The sequence below is a fragment of the Falco cherrug genome, chromosome 13 (assembly GCF_023634085.1).
Source record: "Falco cherrug isolate bFalChe1 chromosome 13, bFalChe1.pri, whole genome shotgun sequence".
Classification (NCBI taxonomy): Eukaryota; Metazoa; Chordata; class Aves; order Falconiformes; family Falconidae; genus Falco; species Falco cherrug.
The window spans coordinates 5,438,350-5,462,295 of NC_073709.1; the positions used below are offsets into that span (position 1 = coordinate 5,438,350).

A 23,946-nucleotide genomic window follows, 5' to 3' on the forward strand; every position below is an offset into this window, starting at 1 on the left:
AAAATTGGGATATAGTCCATTATGTGATTGTGAATGAGGTGATTGTATCACATCAATTTGTTATTCAATCCCACCCCTCCCTTCAGTCAACTTTGTATATAGGCATGCATGGAGGCATGAAAATCTACTATTAAAATTAGTCTTTTTTTCTTTTATCTTTTCATTTGTTAAACAGATTTTTATTTTTAATATTTTTTGTTTTCAAATCCTGAAATTTGCTCAAACTCCAGAGGGGAATTCATAGAGGTATCTAAAACCCCGGGAGAAGCACCAGCTAAGGCTGGCTGAAGGTAGGACTCAGCTAAGTCAACTCTCCAGCTTTCTGGATGGGCGTGTAAGGTGGGATTCGCCTCCCTTAGCGTTGGGCATACACCGTATTCTAGACTAATCCTCTTGATTTTGTGTAGTCACCTCTACAGCATGGTTCACTTTGTTCTGTGCCTGTCCCCCTCTGCAGACTGTACAGGGAGTTGGGTTTCTAATTTGTATCATATAGACAGGGCAACTTACATAAGAGAAAACTAGCTTGCTATGACGGCATCTTCAAAATCCTTTCTAAACCCTTCAAAATGGCAAGAACATGAAAAACAGCATTTCTGTTGTTAACAACATGTTTATATGTTGGAACGGCATGGATAGTTTTAGATATTTTAGTGTCTTCTCTTTGCTAGTCATTATGTGCTTTACCTTTAGGAACACGGTTGTCCTTGTTTCTCTCTGGTTGTTCCTGGTTTTAAGTCTGGGGCAAATATCTTACCTTGATGGAAATAAAAACCCCTCGTTTTCCCATGTGTGGCTACTGTGAGTATTTCCAGACTGACTACAGCTCCCTATTTCATATGGTCAAGAGGTACAAATTCTTCAAAACACGACAGCTGAGGTATAGAAGTCCTGCCTCAAAGACATCTTGAAAGCAGCATTGTAACCAGAAAATTAAATCTCTATTCTGGTGTCTTTCCCTTGGAATCTATCCATTAAATATTTAATTCTGTCTGTAATGATGGTCTCTATCATTAACTTGTCACTGAATGTTGTGTTTTTCTGATGCTGCTGTCTCCACTCAGTGTCCTGTTGCTGCCTGTAGTTTTCTATTTTTGAATATTATCTTCAATTTTATTGCCTAGTCCATTTTTTATGTTTTACCTCTTTATAAAAATTTCTTACTACTGATTTAAACTTCTCTGAAGTGGTGCTGCCACACACTACAGTGCATGTTCCAGTGGAATGTTTGTGAGAGCTATGAAACAAAAATCACCAAGTCCCTACTGTGTAACATTGTACTTCTAATTTTTGGACTTGTTAATGCAGGAACGTGATTTGTAGGGTTTATTGAAGTGTATGTTCTCTTGAATTTGACTGCCAGTATCAAAGCAGTTTGTTTGTAATGGCTTACTTGATTTCTTACTATAGTGAGAAGAAATATATATGCACACGTGTGCAGGCGTTATAAAAGAGCAGAATGTAAACATATTTTACTTTAAAATGTCCTTTTTTGGGGGTGAAGGGAAGATATATTTAAAGGTCAAAGGGAAACATTAATAGTGTTAGATAAATTTTACTGTATTTAAATTCAAACCCAATAAGAACTTTATACAATCTTTTGGACAAAGCCTGCAACGTTCTAATCTCTGCAAATCCACTCTGTACTGTTCACTGCTTTTCTTATTAATCAGTTCTACAGAGCTGTACTCTTCTCAATGCTGTTACACACACTGCATTTTTATTCTTCAGCTTCAGCTTGGCCTTTTCTATATTTTTGCTTCGTCTTACATTCAATTACCCACAGCCTAGTTTTCAGAATAGGGTACTATTGGTGGCTGCATTTAAGCAACAGCCCATTATGTCATCTTGCTTCATATATTTCACTCTGATCTTTTCTGGGATGAAGCTCATTTGAGAAATCTTTCCTCTGCCTTTGGGGAGAAATTATGTGCCTTCTTCCGCAAGGTCTGAAATTTGCCTTCTCAATTCTTTTGTTAATAAAAGAAAAAGCAAACACCCAACTTATTTACATCTTGGATCTTGTTGCTTTGCTAAACTGCAATGGTGGTGTTGCAGTTTCAGGAATACCAAGGTACTCTAATTACTGTTGCTCCATTTGTTGCTTTCATAATAGTATTTAGTGTTCCAAATTCAATGTCTACCTTTGTCAGAAGCCTTCTGTATTCTTTGTAATAAATGCTTTCATACTTGAGAAGTCCATCTCCCTTCCATATGTGAGTTTGACAAGCATTTGTGAAACTGTTTGCCCAGTGAGAGTTCTCTTTGAAAAAATCCACAGCACAGAACTTATGACATTTGATGAAAGTCTTGGTCACTCTTTAGGGGTGGTGCCTGGGACTGAATTTTAGACTTACTCAGAACTGCCATGTTTTTTATGTCATTTTCACAATTTCATTTGAATTATTTTTTCTGGCCAAAATAAAAGGGACTATTTTAAAAAATATATATCTATATTTATTTTTTTTTAGCATGAGCCTTCATAAGCAAGAGTATGGTGTTAAAACCAGAATATATTTATAGTCTTTTATATGTATTCATAAATATATATACTAAAAATACATATGTGTGTACACAAAGTAATTATTTCTATTTAACGGTAGGTAGTAAAACCACACAATCGTCTTCTACATAATTTGGTGGCACTGATAAGAGTTACTGTTCACCACTCAAGTTTTTTCCCCAGGCCTTTTTGTCCACAAATTCTCTATTAATCTATGGTAAAATTCCTTTGGAAAACTGATGGCGCTATTTCCTTTTTTAGTATCAAATCTGGTTTCTTCATGCTATCTCCCAATCCCAATTTTATTTGAGTCGTGTCTGCCATGATTTTTTTTCCTGGAACTCTTGCTTCATCTTCTGCTTGGAGAACTGGAAGTACGTGCCATGCTTTGATTTGGTGATGGAGACATACATTGTTGGTGTTCATTTAATATAACTGCCATGTACAAATATTTATGCCTAGGATTCCAGTTAAAGAGAAATTGAAACCAGCATAATCCATGCAATCGGCCAGCTTCCGTATTCAGAGTAAGGTTCTGAGGTTTGTATTATCTGCAGTGTGGTTTCTCCCATGTATATACACTGAACTATAATCAGACGTACAGATTTTAGAGTTAAGAACTGCATTAGGTACATAAAAAGAAAGCAAAAATCCCAGCCACGATACTTTAGAAACCTTATGCTAGAAATATGGAAGGATTTCACAGATATGATAACCAAACAAATCCTTAGCTTTTAATAGTATAAAACGTAGTAAAAGCTGAAAGTTCATGCCAGTGCTTCAAAATAATTGTCTTTAATATTATTATTGATCATGTAGTAGGAGACAGCCTGAGTGATACCAGGATTTCAAGGGAATGCTTTACAGCTTAATTATGTTTCCCTTGGAGACTTAACATAATTCAATTTATTTTCCCTCGTGTTTCATCAATCATTATATGAATAGAAAGAATATCTGAGCTTCATTTCTAAGTGAATTCCTGTAGATGCAAGAACTTTTGACAATATACAGATTAGAGAGGAATGGAGAACACCTTCTGTGGAGGAATGAACCTTCAAAACCTCTAAGATGATGGTAACACTGTTCTGTATTGTTGGTAAATTTTCTGAGGACAAACTGTTGAGGCATATGGCCTCTGCAAATGGCCAGTTCTGCTACAAGAAACACACTGAAATTGGGCCAAATAATTCTTTATAGCCAGCTATTTCTGAAAAGGTTTTATTGTGCATGGAAGATGCACATGCATTTTCTTTTTGACTTGCAAAAGGTACTAATGAATTTAGCTTGTTTTCTGTACAATAGTTTATTACTGCCTTAATCCATGTCACAGAGTAAGTTATAAGTGGTGTTGAATCTTGCTTGGTACCCAGTAGGCTCTTCATCTCCATTTTGGAAACTGCCAAATTATTCAGGATATTTATCACCTTCTATGGGAGGCTTCCAAAGCGCCCATATGAAATGAAATAGAGATTATTTTTAGGGCAAAATGATCATCACCTGAGATTTTCTTTATATGTTGTTTACTGATATTCACAGACGTGTTATACAAGGGAAGTCCTGCATCAAGAAAGTGCATGTCCTTTGCTAATACTGTTTTGGTACAAATCATTGCAAGTGGTTCTTTTACCTATCTCGATATGCTCTTAGCAGCTGATGAGCTTTCTGTGTGCGTGGGGACTGGGAGCAGGCTGCAGGGGGGAAAGCTGTGCCAAACAGAGCCGAGGGTGCATGGGGCTGTGGGACCACGGCACTGTCACGGGGTGGTGGAGAAGTGTCATTTACATCCTCCATGCACCTACTGCGCAGTCTGGTTCGTGGTGGCAGGAGGAATTGGAGATTGTCTATTGCTAGGGGGTTAGATGAAGGAGCTTTTTAAAAAAATATCAAATAAGTCCAGATCTGAGTCAGTGACTTTTAAAATGAAAGGTCTGCTCTATTACCGTTAATGGGCAGGCTTTCATAATTCTTTGCTATTAGAGCACTAACTCCCTCTTTTCAAAGCCTTCCTGAACCTCTCATTGTCCAGCATTTGTATCCCTCACTTTAATGAGTGCTAAATAAGAATTATATAAGTATTCCAATAATTCTCACTGGACAGTTAATTAAGCATCACTGACTCTAAGGAGCAGTCAGCTATTACCTCCTTTTACAGACAAGTGCTTCCACAGACACAAAGGGAAGAGGTCAATTTAAAAAAAAATGATGTGTGGATTAGTAATCTTTCTCTATAATAAATGACCTAGCTAACAAGCTGGAACAGTGAAATAAAAACTCACCTTTTTTTTTTTTTTTTTTTTGGTCCCCTCATTTTTCCGATCCAATCTCTTGTGTTCCTTCAACCTTCTTTTAGAAAGACAGTTAATTCCCTTTAACTTTTTTGGGCCTGAATATTTTGAACTAAAGCACTCCAAATTTTTTGCTTCCCTCAGAAAACTGCATGGAGCACGGCCCTGCCCAATTCTTCATTGCACATTCTTTTTTAACAGCTTCTGTTTTTTCTCATATTTGATGGATCCTACCAAAAACTTCAACTAGAGTGAGAGCAGAGGACCATAATACCAGTCTTACACACAGGGTATTTTATTAAGTCCAGCAGTTAAAAATGTACAAAGTTCCTTGTAATAATCCATTCATTCTGTTCTCGCCTGATTCTTGGAGTAAGCCTGCACAATTATTCAAATCCCAGCTTTTAGCTACAGCATACACCTCGCCATGGGGCTATGCCTCTGTAATCTTGCTTTGGTCTTGCATGTCAAATGGAATTAACTCCCATAAGAAATGTATGCGAAGACAACCCAAAGTGTCTAATCCTACTGCTGTCTTAAATTTCTGAAACTCAGACCTGTCATCTTTTTCTATAGCTTTGTTGAAGTTCTCACTTATGCTTCAGTCCATCCAAAGATGAAGTTTAGGGAAATTTGCATTTTTATATATTTTTTTCAGTTGTGCACTCCTGTGGCCTTTTCACATATTCCCTTTGTGGAATTATTTTTTTTCGAACCCAAGTCCTATTTTATACTCAGTGGAACGCCTGATGGAGGTGGGTCTGCTTGCTTTTAGCTGCCAGTATACAAATTTAAACATACAGAGCATTACGCTACTTGATGATGCTCATGCCACATGGGTGTGTGGAAATAATGATATCATTATGACTATACCTTAACAGCTCAGCCTAGCTAATCACAAAACTTAATTCTGACTTGATTAAATCTCAAATGGCATTGCTTTCTTCATGAATAAAGTGCTTGCTGAAATTAGCTTTGCGTAGTGTAACTACACTGTTTGTGTGTTGTACTAGAAGTAGATTAGCTTTCAAAGCAGCCTTTCCAATGTGTCTGTCTTCTGCTGTTCTCTAGGGGGCATGCTTTCAAATTTCAACAAAAAAATGCCTACATTATAAATAATGAAAGGGAGAAAAAGCAAAGCATTATCAGAGAGAAACTTAATTTTCCACTTATTCAATCAAATATCAACCAGATCTGATTAGGGGTGGCCAATTTTAGATGAACCAGGCAAAATACATTTACATAGGGGGTCCAGTTTCAACATAATTTCAGTAAAAAGCAATTACAAAATTATAGTCAGATAGAAAGCTGGTTCTTCTAGGTGTCTTGGCTAAGTGAGGTTGGAAGGGTAAAACTGTAACTTATTGTAGTGGATATTTAATAAGTGGTAAGCCACAGCACTCTCCACTTGAAAGTTAATTAAGGCCGTAGAATGACCATACTTGTACAGCAAATATGTTAATGGGTTAGCCATGGCAACTGTCACAACAAAGCCCAGCAAAAAATAATGGGTTTATGCATCGTTTTTGCTGATCATTACATCTTTTAGAAAATACTGTTGTATTTTGTTTTGCTCTGGTTTGTTTGCACTATTTTGGGGAATAGTGTAGTAGCATTTAATTTAGGAATGCCTTAATGTTGTTATTAGAAACTTGAGACTGAAATACTAAGATGCAGAAAAAGATTAAAATATTTGCTTATGTACTGGCACTATATAAACGTCAATAAATAGTGCATGTGAATGAGACTTTATTTAGTATTTTTAGGCAGGCTATGTGGCTTTTAGAGAGCACAGTTCTGCTCAAAAAGCTTGAGCCATTCCTTTATATGTAGTATTTAATTTATGAGTGTAATTCCTGCATTACTTTTGTTGCTGTTGAATAAGTGAACTCAGTGGCAAACAGGCTGTCAATTGACCGCTTGACTTTAAGTTGATTAAATCTTAAATTTTCCTCCAAGAAATCTCATTCTGAGCGCGGTCAGTTCTGGTCTTCAGGGTTGATTTTGCATGCTCAGTTCCCATGAATTTTGAATGTCTTTAGCAGTCCATGTGAGAATAGGGCAGAGGAGCATTTTGGTTTGGGATTTCAGTTCCCTTACCCCCTGGCGCTGTGTAGCTCTAATTTCAAGAAGCTTGAAAAGCTTCATGTCGAAAATTACTAAAATGCTTTCTGAGATGGTCATAATAGTACTTGGTACCTCTCTCTTGTCATTAAACTGACTAGGGCAATCCTCAGAATTTGTAAATTGATACTGACCTACGGAAGTCAGGCAATGAGAGTTTTGCTTCATTGTATCTACTAATCTAAAAATTCAGATTACAGGCCCAACTGAGCAAGCAACAAGGAGGTTTGTCCCAAACTGTATGTATCTGGCAAGGCTTCAACTTCTGGTCTTCTGCTGATCTCCTTGCTGCTATGGTGGTGTTGGACACTGCCATGAAGTTAAAAGTAATGGGAGATGTCATTTTAAAACTTTGCTGCCATGGACTGTGGTAAAAGCACTGAGAAGCATTGCAGTCTGAGGACAGCTTAAGAAAAAGAATAACTTGTGAAGAGCTAAATGAAAACTACCTGTCAAACTGCAGTACATGGAGAAATGTGATCAGGTTGGCAAATGATGGTACCTGTAAGTAGATGGCCCATTAGGGGTAACTAAAAAACCTGGCTAATAAGAAAGGATCTTAAGGGAATATGTAATTAGGAAGGATGAATTAAATGGGAGAAGAATACAAGTGTGTTTGGAGAGTAGAAATGATAGCAGGGCAGAAAGTAAAAAAGCAGTGTGTGTCAAGCAGCTGAAGAAAAAAACAGAAAAAGAATGATCGGGAGAGGTGGGGATATTTCCAGGTCATCATGTCAGTGCAAGTGAGTAAAATGAGGCCTAGCTGTTATATTCCAATAAATGAGGGTAGTGTTAGCTTTGCTCAATTAATGAGTAATACTGCATGAAGACAGAAGTTGGACCTGAGTGGCAGCATACACACAGCTCTGTGTAGTGTATAGGATGAATGGCAATTATACACAATAAATTCCTGGCCAACAAAAAGCAGTAGTAAAAATGTGGAAATCTTACTTGAAGACCACAAAGTGTTATGGGCTATAATTTCATGACTAAGTCAATTCTGCCTATCCCTTCAGATCACTTTCTTCTCTGATACTGTGTCTTGGTGAAGCTGAGGTATAAACGAAAAGCAGCTGACTTGAGATTAATTTGGTCAAAGCAACTTTGATGCAGTTTCATGGGCAGAAGTGTTTGGTAAACTTGGAGTCACCATCTCAGCTGAAGACCTCTGCCCAGTGATGAGTGGGTTGCTGTGGTAAATTTTGTAGCTAGAATATGTACTTCAGCTTGCAAAACAATTACTCTGTTACCTATCAAAAAATATCCTCCAGTATGTGACTAAGCGAAGTGACTACGTTTGCACAAGTGGGGACAGAAGGCAATTTTTTGCAGCCCTTACTGTATATCAGACATAAATGTAAATGGATGAATAAAATCAAGAATTGTTGCAATCTTTGAAGTTCTTCCTTCACACCCTTTGAAAGTTTATGTCACACACTTTATAAAGGCTCAGTGTTTGGACAAATTGTTCTCTCTGTATGATATTGGGTGAAGATACCGTACAGTTCCTCCTGTGTGTGTCTCTTGTCTAACTAAAGGCTCTGTGGGGAGGGTCACGTTTCTTAATATGGGCTCTGACACCAATGTCCCACTTTTGTCTGAGATCTTGAGATGCCAATGAAATACAAATAACAATTGCACCCATGCATGAATGATTCAATGCTGATTTTTTTTTAAAAGGTGTTTTGTTTTACTATCTAATTCAAGAGCAAAAAAAGTAGGCCATTTTAAGGAAATGATGTATGATCATGGACATAAAAACCACCTTAGCACTGAGCTCATCACAGAAAGAGGCTTGAATATGCTCAGTACTTTCTCAAGAGGTACCCAAGGGACAGTGCAGGGAGAGGAGAGACTGATATCTTAATCAAAGTTGTGTTTTGGTCTCAGATGACCTGGAGATTCTTCTGGAAGTTCAGTGTTGTAGCAATGTATAATGGGACTGTTGTGTTAATCCAAATAATTCTACATATAACTATGGATTCAGTGCTTCCACTATATTTTAAACTGAAAGATGTAAAGCCAGTGCGCCACCCTGGAAAACTTTCAAATATATCCAGTCTTCCTGAACAGTCATTTAAAAACAATCCATTACCTTGTTTTTGAAGAATTCACACTGCAGGACTAGCTTCAGGTTGTTCTGAAGGACAGAATGCATCCTGAGTAACAGCTTGAATGAGAACTACAAAACAATTTCCCTAGGGCTAATAATGTAGACAATTGAATTTTATTCTCCATAAATACGTCAAATGTCCTAGACAAGTGGTAATGCCTCTGTTGTCGTCTTTTTGCTGACTACATCCCTCTTGGACCTTACAGAAAGACCTCTGAAGAATGTGGCTAAGGAACGGAAAGATGCAGGGAGCTTGGGCAATAATATTTTTGTAACGCTATCTACCAAAAGAGAAAAACAGTTGTCTCTGTAGCTGCCACGCTCTTATGCATTCCATGCCTTCATCTCTGGCTGGCAAATTTTTAGATCAGTTTTTGTGTTGCTTTGCTGTGTGTTGAAACTTTTTCAGCAGTGTTAAGTCACCTTATTTTTCATACTTTTGCCCCTCTCCTTCCTGTGTCAGCTCCAGAGCGGCAGATTTATTCTGCCCATAATCAGTTTCTGAGTCAGTTTGGATGACCTTGATTCCGGTTGCAATTTTGTGACTTCGGTGTCACTGCTTCACTTTGTGTTTCCCTTCTCACTCTTTTTCTGCCTTGCCTGTTTAAGACTGTAAGTCTCTATCTTTCCGTAGAATTTTTCCATACAGGATATAGCCTGGGGTATTATTGTTTAATATTCTAATAAATATGTGCGTAAGTGTGAAAGAGTACATGTGTATCTACAGTACCAGAAATATCCTAAACCTTTTCTAGGCATGTGAGAAGTCAGTCCTTTGCTTGAAACTGCTTACATTTAGAAAGTCTGCTCCTGCAGGCCAGCATATTGTGCTGAGTCCTGGTCTTGACTGGAGAGCTCTAGCCTTGCACATAGGTTTCTCTGTGCCGTTCTTTACAAAAGCAGTTGCTGGATGTGCAGTAGTGCAGAAAAAATCTGGAAAGCAGCAAACATGTTGTTTTAATTTGGGGGGAAAAAAGCCCACCAAAACAAAACTTAAAAAAAACCCCAACCTTTGCCCATATACCTTTATATTCTTTCACTGTTACCTACTTGTTTGCTTTTTATTCAGCTTGTTTATTTAAAAATGCTCTCACAAACTTTTGCTTTGATTCCAAGTTGGCTCATTTAGCATGACTCTCTAAAACTCGCCCGTTGTCATGTATTGCTTTCTTGATGGTTTAAACTCTCACTGCTCCAGTATCTAAATGTATGAGCATGGTCTTAAGATGATGGTCTCACTTTCAAATGGGAGTATCAAAAACACTTAGCAATGTGCTTGCAAAGCTTGCTAAGTGATTTTAAATCCTCTGATAGAAGCTATCTATTATAATCGTGCCAAGTACTATTATTAATGTCTTCAGCCTCTCCATTCTGTTTTTGCTCAAGCCATGCCCAAGAACAATTAGCTGTTTGTTTGACCCACATTATAACATCAGTTCTCCATTATGATAACAGTGGACTAAGAAAAACACATAATCTTCAGATTTAATGGAGCAGAAGACTGCAAAGGGCCAAACCCATCTTGATAAAATGCCCTGAAGTCAGCAACTTTATGCAGAGGTGGATCTGGCACAGTGTGATTTCTATAGCTGTATCTGATTGTTACATGAAAATATAGCACTAGTATCAGTGGCGTTGCAGCAGATTAGTCATAAACCACTGTTGAAGATAGCATATACTGTGGGGGAGCTCAGCATCACAATCTTTGTGGTCTTTAGGGGAGCCAAACCTGTTTGTTGGTATGCATGCAAATAAGAAACAAAGAATCTGAGGAAGAGGGAATGTATATGCATGTCTCTTGTCATACTTTCATTCATCATTACAAGTGTCTATGCAGGGACTGTTGCTTTTATAAGGTCATTGGTAGTTGACCAGTATAGTGGCATATCAGTGGACAGGCACAATATCGAGGACATCATAGTACAGGATATATACTCATTTTCTGAATAGAATGGTTGGCATGACACACTGTAAATGGAATTGCCTCTTGTCTTATATAAACTGTGTTTATAGAACATAATCTGCAAATACATTGCATTCTGAGATACTATGACTTAAAATGTATAGATTGGTCCGATAAATGGTCTCACATTATCTGTTTTATGCTTCTGTTGTATGCACAACACATGCTGCTAAGAAACAAAAAGGACATGCGTTTATTTTCAGGCATAGGACTTTGCAACCACTTGGGAAGAATATTCTTGATTGAGAACCAAAACATTCCATGATGCTTAACAAACCTGCAAATTGAAAAATCAACATCTGCCCTGTGTTAGCAACATAGCAGGAGAAAGACCTGCAGCCTGAAAAATTCAAAATATTCCTTAAATTATATTTCTGTGCATTTACAAAATTACTACTTTCTGAATCAAAAGTCTGAAGCTGTTTTTATATGGGAGCATATGTTGTGTCGATAGACAATATCTCAGCCTGTAGTTGTACATGAAAAGCCCTGCTGCATAACGTAATGGACAGTCCTTTGAACACGAAGCTGCATCTCAATGAATGCTCCTATAACAATATTTTAAAATAAATGATATGCATCATTAAATCACTGAAGACGACTAACTCAATTGTAGAAAACCCACAACTGCAATCACAGTTACAGTTCTTATTTGAATATTTTAGTTTTCACCTGAGCAGCCAATGGAAGCGAGTGAAGCACAGTCTGCGTTCAAACAGATGAAGGCACTCCTCTAAAAGAAACGGAGAGAAACCTGTGATTACGTAGTTACCATAATGCTGGCTGCTTGCTTAATGCCTGCATGGGATTTTTTTGCTGTTTCCCTTATTTACATATCACAGGCACATCTTTTATAAAGTTACTTTAAATAATTTATTAGATTGATCTTTTCAAAATTCTGCTCAGGCTAGGTGTCATTAAGAAAAGTTATTTAAACTTATTTAAAGGTTTGTGCCTGAGTAGGGCGTTTACCTGCCTCACTGCTGGTATTCTAAAAATACCTCCATGTCCATACCATTATCCATTCTTCACGTCCAATTGCTCTGTTATGGTAATAGTCAGAAGCACACCATGTAGTAATTACTTACAGCTGACTTAAGAAAAGAATATTCAACTCCCCCACTGTTCCACTAGAAGGTCTTTATGCACTATTAACTCATTCCTGTTTATTAATACTCTACTGGTAATTCTAGCTGCTGCTTTTTAGGTTTGTAATAGGAGGACTATTAAAGAGCAATTATTGACCATATGGGTTAGTGAATATTTGTGGTGGTTGTTCTGTTGGGGTTTTTTTTATTCTTTAAGTTGTTTTTAAGGAGCCACATCACAATATAGTGGTGCAACTTTACATCTGCCTGGGATTAGCAGTTTTGGCAGCATTCCCCACCTAGAAAATGCAAATTCCATATTTCAGAAATATCAGCTGAAGCTGTGAAAATACAGAACAATTTAAAAAACATAAAATCACTGTGCCAGACAAAGTGAAAATCTTTGTCTTTTTTTTTTTTTTTCCCCAGCACTGAACGGTTTCATCTAATTTCTTGTCTGTCTGTCTTCATGTTTCTCTTTCTTTGACATTTTTTCAGGTTTTAGGTCTTGTCCTAGAATCCAAAATGGTCAAGTGTAAATTTCAAACTAATAAAACTTCTTCTAGAAAAGTGTGAGTTATTGCACTTTTAAGAACTAGAAGTCTGGCTTCCTTAGTAAGGCTGCCTAGTGAGAAGATTGAGGAGAGACAAAATTACAGCAATTACCTCACAAATAGCTGGGCTGAAAAAAATGGTGTCTTCCCCCTTTCCTCTCCTGCTTGCTTTTTTTTTTTTTTTTTTTTTTTTTTTTAATCTTCTTAGAAATCTAACTGCAGTTCCTGCCTTTGCCAGCAGCAATAGCTGTCACTCGTGCAGGTTTGTAGTGATGACTTCTTTTCCAACTGCTCTGCATGGGGAAGGCCAAACCAGCTCGTGGTTTTGGCATCCTTTTTCATTCATGTGAGAAAATAAGCCAACTGAAAGATGGAGAAGAAGAGGGTTGCTGTAAAAAGAGTGAGTTGGAAGGAGGATGCAAAGACTTTAGTAGGGAAAGAAGATGGAGCAGCAATGAGAAAGTATAAACTGAAGCGTGGGATGTGGTATAGGCGAAAAAGCATGAATTCTAGAAAAAAGCCAGCACATCCTGGTGGCAGAGGGCAGAACGTGAGTCTGCCATTCCAGGCCCCATTATTTCTTTTCTCCTTGTCTCTAGAAGACAATTCCATTAATGTGAAAGAACACGGCTTTGGGAGCATTGGTGACTGCTAGTGAATTCTGGGGGATGTAAAAAACTGTTCCAAACAAAAAATATTTGGTAGGTGAATTGATTTTCAATCCAAAAGCACTGTGCTATAAGCAAATACTTTGCAAAACATGTCTCATTTCTAAATTCTCTTCTGGATTTTCTCTAACACTGTTGAAGAAAAGTAAAACTTTCAAAACTAATTAGCTTTATTTGCCACTGACTCTGCTTTTTTCCAGAATTTTCTTAATTTTCATGCAGGCATGAAAGTGTGCTAACACCATACTGGAAATAATTACATAACAACAACAACAAAAAAATCTGTCCAGCTTCTGGGCTGTTAAAAGCAAAATGGTGGTTCTATTCAGTTTACACCTATCATACCAGAATGCCAAACTGTCATTCATTCTAAAAATAAACATGTTATGCAGTCTTTTGTTCTATACTGCTGCCTGAGTTTTCATTAGAAAATTCATCTGTGGGGTATTACAGCAAAAGTGTTCCCTCCTTCAATAATATTGCTTGGAAGGTGTCTGGTTTTTTCGTAAAACCTGGTCCACTTCAGTGTGGTGCTTTTAGGTCCTGAATGTTGTAGAGACCTTTTTTCCCCAGATGGCAAAGCTAAGAGAGGAAGAATTGAAGGGATGTGCCCTTGGTAGAGAAGCATGGGACAGGTGTAAGGTAGGAGGTCGTTGTTTATGGACTTCACCTCTGCCTTGCCCAAAAGAGCTGCACAACACAGGTAGGAATCTGTTGAGTGACATTAGGCAAGGGGGCTGAAGGTATAAAAAGGTGACATTGATTTTACTGCTTAGAAATATGGGCTGGTTAATTTTCTTTATGTGCCTGGCATCTTCGCCATGCTGCTGATTTTTTTTTTTTTTTTCTTCTATGGTTTGTTATTTAAAATCTTTGTTCAGGTGGAGGTGCCATTTCAAGTTTGAAATAAATGAATAACTGGGAATCTGGAGTGAGATGGCCCTTGATGCACTGCAGGGCTGCAGTGGGTCTCCGAGTATGGGCTGCATGCAAAATTTACATTAGATTGATGTCAGAGCCATCAGGAGGCTGCCGCAGCTGCTGGGCTTCACAACTTAGCATTGAACGTCAGAGATTTGTGAGGAAAGGCCTTACCTCTGTACCCTAAAAAAAGAGAGCTGAGTTTGTATCAGTTAAATGGCTTGATTCTCTCATCTCTGATTTAAACCTGCCCCCAAATAGTCAATTATCTTTTAGCAAGAGAATGTTGAGAAATGTTATTTTTACGACTTAAAAGTACAGGTTAAAACTGACTATGCTGTTGGTATGTAACTTATTCAATCTGGTAAATTAGTAGAGCATGATATTCTTTGAGAAGCTGGAGCGTAGGAGCAATCCCTGAACATGCTTAAAGAAAAATGTTGTGTGATTCAGCTCTTCTTGCTGTTGCAGGGAAGCGATTAGAGGTGCACCACTTTGTCAGTTCATCTCCTTAAGTCATAATATATTATTTATTACAAGTATTTCATTTCTTAAGCCTGTCTTCTTTTTTTTCCTTTAAGATACCACTAACTATTTGATCTTGAGGGCTTATTTTTTATTACGATTATTATTATGTACAGGTATGTGGGGAGGGAAGGATTTTGGGCTAAAGCAAAACCCAAGCTTTTTAACATATGGAGTGTCAGTGTTTTCATGTTGTTGTGGTGCTTTTTACAGCTCATGTTGATGGTGGTGTGATTGTGGTTGGTTCAAGTGCATCTGGGGTACCCTGTAGCCTTGCTTTTCAGGGGCTTTCTGACTCTCTTACAATTTGTTTCTCCCTTTTCTGGTATAACCAAGCACGAACTGTCAGTGTGAAATGTAAACTGATATGCCATCTGTATGTTAAATGATTATGTCTCACCTTAAAAACCCAGTGTTAGCCAGGCTTGTCATGCTGCACATCCCCTTTCCCATGGCCACCATGCTGTCCCTGCCTGTCTCTCTCACACGTGTGTACGCACACACACACACACACACGCACACCTTTGGGATACAGCTTTTTTTTTCTTGAGTGCACCATGCAGCCCCAGTGAAGGCTGTGGAGTGCTCTGGGTTTGTTTGCACTTGCTATGACTCGGAGCACAAGCGGCTCCTCTTTTCCTGCCTGAAGGAAGGCTGTGTGAATGAGCAGCAGGAGATGAAAACTGCCCAAACAGCTACAGTATATTCTCTTAATCCTTTTTTGGATACCTGTAGAAAGTAGTTATACATATTCCACTGGAAAGGGGTTTTAGTGTGAGTTACAGTATATTAAAAAAAAAAAAAAAAAGAAAAAAAAACACTAAAAAAATAATGGAATGTTTCACCTTCTGATTGAGCTCACACATCAGGAGCATGTCGAAGGGAGGAAAAGCAGCAGAGCATATTTCCCACATGCAAGAGGAAACCTGAGCGACTGGGGCAGGATGGGAGAATTTGGTAGCACTGCTGCTGCAGAGCCGCAGACTTTGTGTTGCTGGAGGTATGACTGCAGGTGTTACATCAGCTACTTAAATTGCAGATGCACAATGACTTTTCATGCAGTAGCACACTTACAGGAATGAGGATAATATCAGACCTATTGGATAAATCGAGAATTTCATTTTCTATGGCTAAAGCTGTTGCAAAAGGAAGTGGCCGGTTGAGATGCTAATTTTCCCATCCCACATCTAGCAGGTTTTTTTCTGTTTGGGCAGTGCTGCTTTGCCCTCTTGCTGTCTGACACAGTGCTTGTTCTTGTTCCTCATGTGGTCAGGGGGGATGAGAGTGAGCAGCACGGGGTCTGCTGAAGGAAAAACAGAGGAGACAGTCACTTCAAACTGGGACATATGGTGGTTCTACTGTGGCGCTTGTGGAACCTGTTAACTAAACTGCTTTAGACATCTTGAATTAATTTGACAGGATTTGAAAGTTAACATGTTTTGTTAAAAGAAAAGAAGAAATCTTATCACAAATCAGCCTCTTTTATTTTAAATAAAAGTAAAATTTGTGATAAGACCTGCTTTTCTTTTTTTTTTAAAAAAAAAAAACACCAAACCAACCCCCAAAACTTACTAACAGTAAACTAACTGAAATATTAACATTAAACATTGTTTAGGTTAACCAAATTATCTTAACAGAGGGCGGGTGCATTCTTGACATAGCTGGTGTTGTAGGGTAGATTCTTCCATTTGTCAGATGTTTAGAAGAAACCTTTCATTTAAAAGGAAAGGAAGTCTTGTAGAAGTGACTTGTAAGGGCTAAAATAAAAAAAAAATAAACAAATTAGGGAAGTGTAAACTTGCTGTATGTTTGGCGATCTGAGAGCAAAACTGTCATGACTTTGTTTAGTTCCCAAAAGGGTAATCAGAGTATGTTTGATTAAAAGAATTGAACTGTCTCATCACCTGAGCTAGACATGAAAAGTTATAAAGAATGTTAAATGAAGGTGTAGCAATATGACATATCCCCATTTTTTTCCTCTTTTTGCCCCTCTCTCACCAGACTGCTGATGAGAACAGAAGAAGGAACAGATGGTGGCACCATCCTATCTCAGCACCAAATATTGCCCTGAAGTACATGGTGCCAAAACACGTCCCCATGCGGATAAGCAGATAGTGCTCCTGCAAAGCGTAAGTGTCCACTGTTACATTCCTTTGCAAAGAAACCCCACAACAGCAAATAAGCCCCCTATGTCTGTCTTAACTGGAATTTTCAGGAAATTTTTTCCTAAATGTTGTTTTGAGATCAGAGAGAAATGACTGCTTTATAATTTGCTATGGTCATTCAAGATCTACACTTCCTTCTCTGTCTGCCATTCCACCCTTTTGTCCTTCCTTGCATTGACTGAAACATTTTGGTTTCATTTTTTAGAAGTTCTGATAAATCTTTCGTAATAGATTTTAGTTCTGCAGCTTAACGATATTGAATCTTTCCTAAGATTTATTGTCAGTTTCACTTGACCCTGGGGGTCAGAACTTAGTGTTTGATGGAATTTGTTGCAGAATCAGGGAATGCTGTGAAAGTTGCTATTTTTGGTTTCTGTTTTGCTGTATCTAGAATCAATAGATTTTAAAAAATGAAGTGATAGGAACTGTTTTCTTGGTTGTTAAAAATATGGTGTGTGTGTTTCATGAACTTTGGTTTCTGGACAAGCTGATTTGTACTATTTCTGATAAAAATATGCAAAGACATCCAAGGTTTTTGACTTCTAGAATTTTAATTTCCTTAAAAAAAAAACAAAATTACCGTCTCCCAGTGAAGGTGTAGATTGCCACACTGGGAGTTTAAGCTCTTGGTTATCAGCTTGCTTTTCATAGTTACTTTTCAGACCCTGTTGGAAGGGTCTATAAACGTTTGAGCCTTTCTGGAAACACTGCTCTGCACAATCATATGTGTTTGCAAAGAGGGCAATTGCTGTATTGGAGCTGGTGTGGACCAAACATTTACGAGATAGCACTGGTGTTGGCCCGTGTCCTTTTTGTAAAATACAGACTGGGTTGTTGGCTTCCTTCTGCAAGCTCCTGTTGCACACAGTGACGTACTTTGGCTGTCTTACCACTCTAGCTAACTGGAAGAGGCAGCCCCATAGCAGTGAGTGGAAAAGGTGCAGTCTAGTAAATGGTATTTCATCCAAATGGGGCCAAAAAGAATTAAGTTCAGCAAAGAAAACAAGTTTCATCAGTTAAGGCAATAGAGCACAGTCCTGTAGCCAGTCAATAATGCTCAATTGACAGCCAGTCAATATTTGTACTGGATTAACTTTTCAAGGAATGTGGAGATTTTGGGGTTTTTTATGTAAACACTGTAAATAGGTTGGGACAGTAAAGTACGTTTACAAATACCACATGTCAGATTAGATTAGGATCACTTCCAGGGAACAGGATTTTTTCCTACCACGAAAGAGACGTTTACATCTTGTGAAATGAACACAGATATAAATTTTTTTGTTTGTCAAATATATTCAAAAATGTAGCTGGGCAGATCTCATGGCAATGCTGCACAGAACGCTTCAAAGGACAACTTCTGTCTGAGGCCAGATTCACTCATCTATATGCACTGCTCCCAAGCTTTGCCAGGCAGAGCTGTAGTTTAGATGGCATTGTGGCTGCAACTTGATTAGCATGCATGCTGTATGAATTGATTTAAATTTTCAGATTAATGTAACAGGAAAAGCTATTAAGAAATATGCTCAGTGTTTATGGTACTTGTTCCTTGCTGAAGGATTAAGCAATATGCATAGTGAGGACTGAAATGAGACCAAAATGTGCTTGTTTCTAACATCTGTAGCCCTGGAACACTAGGCTCCATCTATTCGTTTACAAGTCTTGCAGCTTTTCAGTGGCAAGCCTAGCACCCACTCTAACCAATTACAAAAAAAAAAAATAATAATCATTTACTATTTGCAAAACTGGAATCAAACTGTACAAATGTTTCAAGAATAAAGTACAGTTATTTACAGTGCCTTTTTTTTCCAAGATGTCCACGGTTTTCCTGACTTGCTTCTATATTATAAGAGGCTTGAATAATTTAAAGATTGAAGTATCAGAGGGTGTTTTGGCCTGTCCTGCCTGTCTCCAGGCATGGAAATGAGGGCAGGCAGAAGCTGGCAATGTCCAGGTCAGCAAAACAGCCCAAGCAAATCTGGTTTCATATCCATGAAACGCAGGCATAGCATTAGTGAAATCCATACAGGTAACACACCACTAAGAACCCCTCTTGCTGGAAGGTAGATAAAAGGAATAGCAATAAAACGCAGTTATTTCTCCTGCTTCCCCCCCCCCCCCCCCCCCCTTACAAAAGGTAATTAGGCCATAAACAGAGGTCTGACAACTAATTTTATCTGCAGCAAAATTAATATCATAAGCAACAGATAATTTTAGCTGAGCAAAATTAAAAAATATATATTTTAATGACATTTTAAAACCACAAAATCTAATTTTTTTCCTGCAGAACTTCTCATACCTAGCTATTCTTATATCTGTGGAGATGCTCACTCATTTAGTGAATAAATGTTTTACTTCTGTATACTTCCTGCCTCAACAGCAGGCCTTGCTGGTCTCAGCCTGTGGTACAAAGTTGCTTTTCATTTCCTCTCTCTTGTACTCTGGTTCCTTTCAAAGAAGAAATGATCTGAGGGAAAAGACATTGCTTTTCTTACCTCTAAATTTTCATTGACATTAATAGCAGTCAGGTGGCCAAATCCCTGCACACAGCTTTGGAAATTTAAGGTTTGACTTTTTTTTTTTCTGGGCAGATTCTTACGTTGCTAGAGTTGTGAATCCTCTGAAAAGATATTAAATATGCAACCATACCATGTCAGCAGTGCCTAGAGAGTTTATCTACAAAATTATCATCTACCTTCCAAATCTATAACCCTAAAATATTGATTGGTTAAAAGGTAGTGGATAAAGATTAAGACAGCACAGCAGCAGATTACCCTAATCAAATAAAAAGACTATTAACAGAGCTGCTCACAGTTCTAAAGATGTTGGTTTGAAATACAGATGTCTTAACCGAAGTGCTATGTCTCATTTTTTGAATGCATTTTTGAATGCATTTAAATAAATTACCAAATAGAAAGAAAGCAGAGAAAAAACTCCACACATTTCAGACGGTAAATTTTCCATTTATAATAAAATTATTTTATGCATTTCGGTAAATAGTTGAAACTTTTTCAGATTTCATTGGATATTGAGAAGTCAAACACTGGATTCTCAGCTTAGCTCCTTAGACACATGCATGATTTTAAACCTGTGATTGTGTGTGCATACATCGTGAGCATGTGTGATGAAAAAATAGGGACTGGATAACTGCTTGAGGGCAAAGCATGGTACCAAAGCCAGTACTTCTGCTTAAAGAGAGCTCGTTTTCAAACTGTGTTTTATGGTTTGGGAACAGTGTTTCTAGATGATGATTTTGGATAGCAAAAATTAAGGCAGTATTTACCAAAACCCAGGTCTTACTAGTTGGTTGGGGCCAAAGCAGTCAGGTTATCAGGTGCAGGGGTCTGCACAGGTATGGAGTGTCTCACATGCAGTGGATGTGGTCTGCTCATATCCAGCATCACGGATCAGATCCCCAGACCCTTAGTTTGATTTGGAGCCCCAGGATCCATTAGAAAATTGTCCCTCCTTAAAACCAGCACAGGTTCAACTGATTTGAATTTGTCACAAACATTTTATTTAGCATTGAAGGCCATATCCTTATTAACGTTCAGTAAGAGTAAGCTACTGGGAATACTACTTGGATAAGAGCGACATTTGTCACTAATGCTTTTAACATATAGTGGGAATTTTTATCCAGCCAAAGGCTGTGTGTGAGTGTTTATCCTCTTGAAAGAATTTCCCATTGAGTGACAGCTAAGCACGGATTGAGCTAATAACCCATGCCCTAGGTTATTGAAGTCATGGAGACAGAAAGAGAAAATAGGGTGGGTAATGTATTAATTTTCATCAGTTATGGACAATACTATTAAATTACTGACTCGTGTTGAAATAATGTGTCACAGATTAATAATGTCATTTCAACTTCCTAAACTTTCCTACCTAAAATTTTTGATTTAAAAAGAAAAGATTTAAAATGTGTGAAGAAGGCTTTGGTGATATGACTAATTGGTATGGAGGTCTTTTGTTTTGTGTTTGTTTTAAATTGCACCTAATTTTAAGTTGCAGTGTAAATGTGGTTTTAAAAGTTTTTAACAGTGATGTAGATAAATTTGGAATTAAAATTGAGATCTGAAATGTTGTGTTGCTCCACTTTTAAAAATAAGTTCCCTTCTGATTTGCAATTAAAATGTCTAGAATTTGCATAAAATGTGTGAAATTAGAGATAATTGAAATACAGTAGCTATAAATATGTCTACTCCATTTGAAAAATAAATAAAATGTCCACTAAAAGGGTGTGAAAGCCGTACCCCCTTCTCTTATTTCTCACATTTGGTTCTCTGGCATTTTTCACACTTTTATAGCTAATTTTTATTGCAAAACAATATGTTACATTTGTAGCAGTTGTGGGAATGCAGAATAGCCCCTGGCAGCTCTGTAAAAAAATGGAATGTTAGGAACACATTTAGAAGAATACAGCTTTCAATTTCATCCACAGCATTGATGTCGCGGAATCATATTAAGTGTGATCTAACAAAAAAAAAAAAAAAGCTATGAAAAATACTTTGAATAAGTATATTCATTCTATCCTGGTTTTTATGTTTTCATAACATAACAAGTTGTCATGATATAGTGTGTTTTCAGGGAACACGGTGAGAATCAAAACTTAGGTTAGCACCGTTCCTTGCTATGTGTCTCAAGTGCCACCGCTGCTGCTCGATCCATGGCTCTGCGTTTCTGTGACAGTATGAGTAAACGGGCCCGGTTAGACCGTGCTGCGTGCTGCAGCACGAGTGTTGGGGGGCTGGGAAGGGGGACCATCAGAGGAGCATTTCCCATTCCTGTACTGGAGAAGGACCGCCAGGCTTGTACATCCGCACAGGGAAGGTTTCACTTGCTTTTGCACCCTGAGAGCCAGTGCTATTTTGCACTTCGGTTGATGCCTGTTTCCAAATACTTGGTGAGAGTTACTGTCCATCGGCCAGCAGGCAGTGCTAGAGGTGATGCCTTCTTCCCAGTGCAGTGCCGTCCTCCTCACATACTCTGATCTCTGCTGGCCCAGCATGTTAGCGTTCAGCTCTGTTGCCAGATCCTTGGTTTTTTGGCTGCAGAGCAGAATGTTACTGCTGTCTGACCAAGCTGGCACAAGGAACCGTATCTTTCACAGATAATAGAACTGGAAAGACGGACCTCTACCGTATTGTCAAATTATAGCTTATTAGCGTATGCTCTCGTGAATGTCTGCCACTAGAGTCAAGGAGTATCTCACATAAAAATATTAAAGATGTTTCTCTTAACTCCAGTCTTGGAACTCAGAAAAATATTATTCATATAATACCCCATGCATCTTTTTTAGTGGAATCGCACTCTGATGTCCTGTCATTTTCAGTGCTGTGCAGTGTTTCTGTTACTGAGGAACACCAATCAACTTCAGAAGAGCTGCTCTGGTGTAGAAATGGGCAGCTATTCAACTACTCTGCATCCAACACAAATACCCACTGCAATTTGATGTAATTCACACAAAACTGAATTGGAAGGCCTAGGTGAAGGTTACTGCACCAATTCGTCAGTGCTCCCTGTCCTGTAACATTATTTCTGGAAACCCTGTTTTCTGGAGGAGTTCCTTGTAGAGGGAATTATGCCAGAACAAAGGAGTTTCCATGCAGGTACTATCCTGAGGGTAACGGAAATTCAGCAAGTTTTAATGTCATTGGCTCCTTCGGTAGTTCCTCCCTGTTCTCTGTTGTAGCAGGTGTCAGAAGAAATTTTGTTGTACCCTGGCTTGGGAATGTAACTCTTTCTCTGCCCCACCCTTTCCCCCGTCCCAAGTGTATTTATTAGTAAATCACCATGCTACGTTTTTTGGCAGAGGTATGGATGTATACTGGACTTGGTTAGGTGCCTCACTTGAAATCTTACATGATTCCTATTTTGGGGATAAGAATTATGAGGAGGAGACAGATTTCCAGGATGTATTTGAGGAGTGCTGAAATGTTAATGCATTAAGACTGAAACTGTGGGATTTAAATCACTACATTGAGTAGCATATAGTACAGAGAGATTGATCCCAGAAAGTACCAGAGAGGTTGTGTCTCATACAGGCCTAACCACTATGGAGTCATTCTTCAGAGACAGACCAAGCGACAGAAGAACCATAGCCTTACCTGCAAGGTGCCTTTTCATACATGCTTTTTTCTCTCCTTTTAAGTTGTCCTCAAGGAAAAATAAGAGCAAAAAGTCCCTGTGCTTCTCACTGCACATGTACAGCACTTCATAAATAATAGTAGCTGTTTTAAAAGCAGGGGACAGGCAGAGGGTTACAATGGATGAAAGCTAGTTAGTGAGTTAGCTAGATAAATGCTTTAAAGAACAGCAGCAAAGATAATCCTGCATTTATTTCTGGAGGATTCGCCAGATGACCCTTTTCTGTCTTTCCCAATCTGTGTTTCTTGAGTCAAAATAAGGGCTGTGAGGAAACCTGTAAAACAAACCTGCAAATTTGGGTTATTCCTATGATTTGTGATTGTCCCTCCTTTGGCTCATCACTTTCATTTCTGAGCATCTGCCGAATTTTGTGTCTGGTGCGCAGTGGCATTGTGAGTGAGCCATTGCAGAGGCTCTCTCTGGCACAGAGAGAGACTAGTTCGCTCTAAACTTGCTGAGTGACATGTGCAAAAATGATCATTTCAAGAGCCTTTTGTATAACACAAAACTTCAAGCAGAGAACCCAAGGCATTTCCTTTCATCAACCTGGTTCTAATTTGATCAAAGCACTAAAAAATTCAACCCGCCTTATTTCCTGTCCAGTTCTTTTACACTTTACAGCACGTTATATATCAATCTCATATCCCTGAATTTGAAGAAGCAACCAGTTATATAATTGGATCAACAGTTGCCAATCACTCTGGCACAGCACTGCATTATTACTAAGCTGACTATAATTTTGAAGCTCTTTTTTATTATGCGTATGACTATATTATCACTGTATACATATTAGGACAGCTGAATGAGCCCCTTAAGGAAAATAAGGGTTCAAATAACGTTGACAGGGTAGATAGAGTAACAGAGCTGAGGATTCACCCCTGCTACAACTGTATTGC

General features: G+C 38.3%; 1 long non-coding RNA gene across 1 annotated transcript in view; it reads left to right on the top strand.

The window, feature by feature from the left end:
• LOC114017668 (uncharacterized) overlaps positions 1–23,946 on the top strand; it is a 451,432-nt gene that overhangs the window by 332,384 nt on the left and 95,102 nt on the right. Inside the window, exon 3 of the long non-coding RNA XR_008735044.1 lies at positions 16,746–16,873. This is a non-coding gene — a long non-coding RNA (uncharacterized LOC114017668). The remainder of the gene's footprint in view (positions 1–16,745; positions 16,874–23,946) is intronic.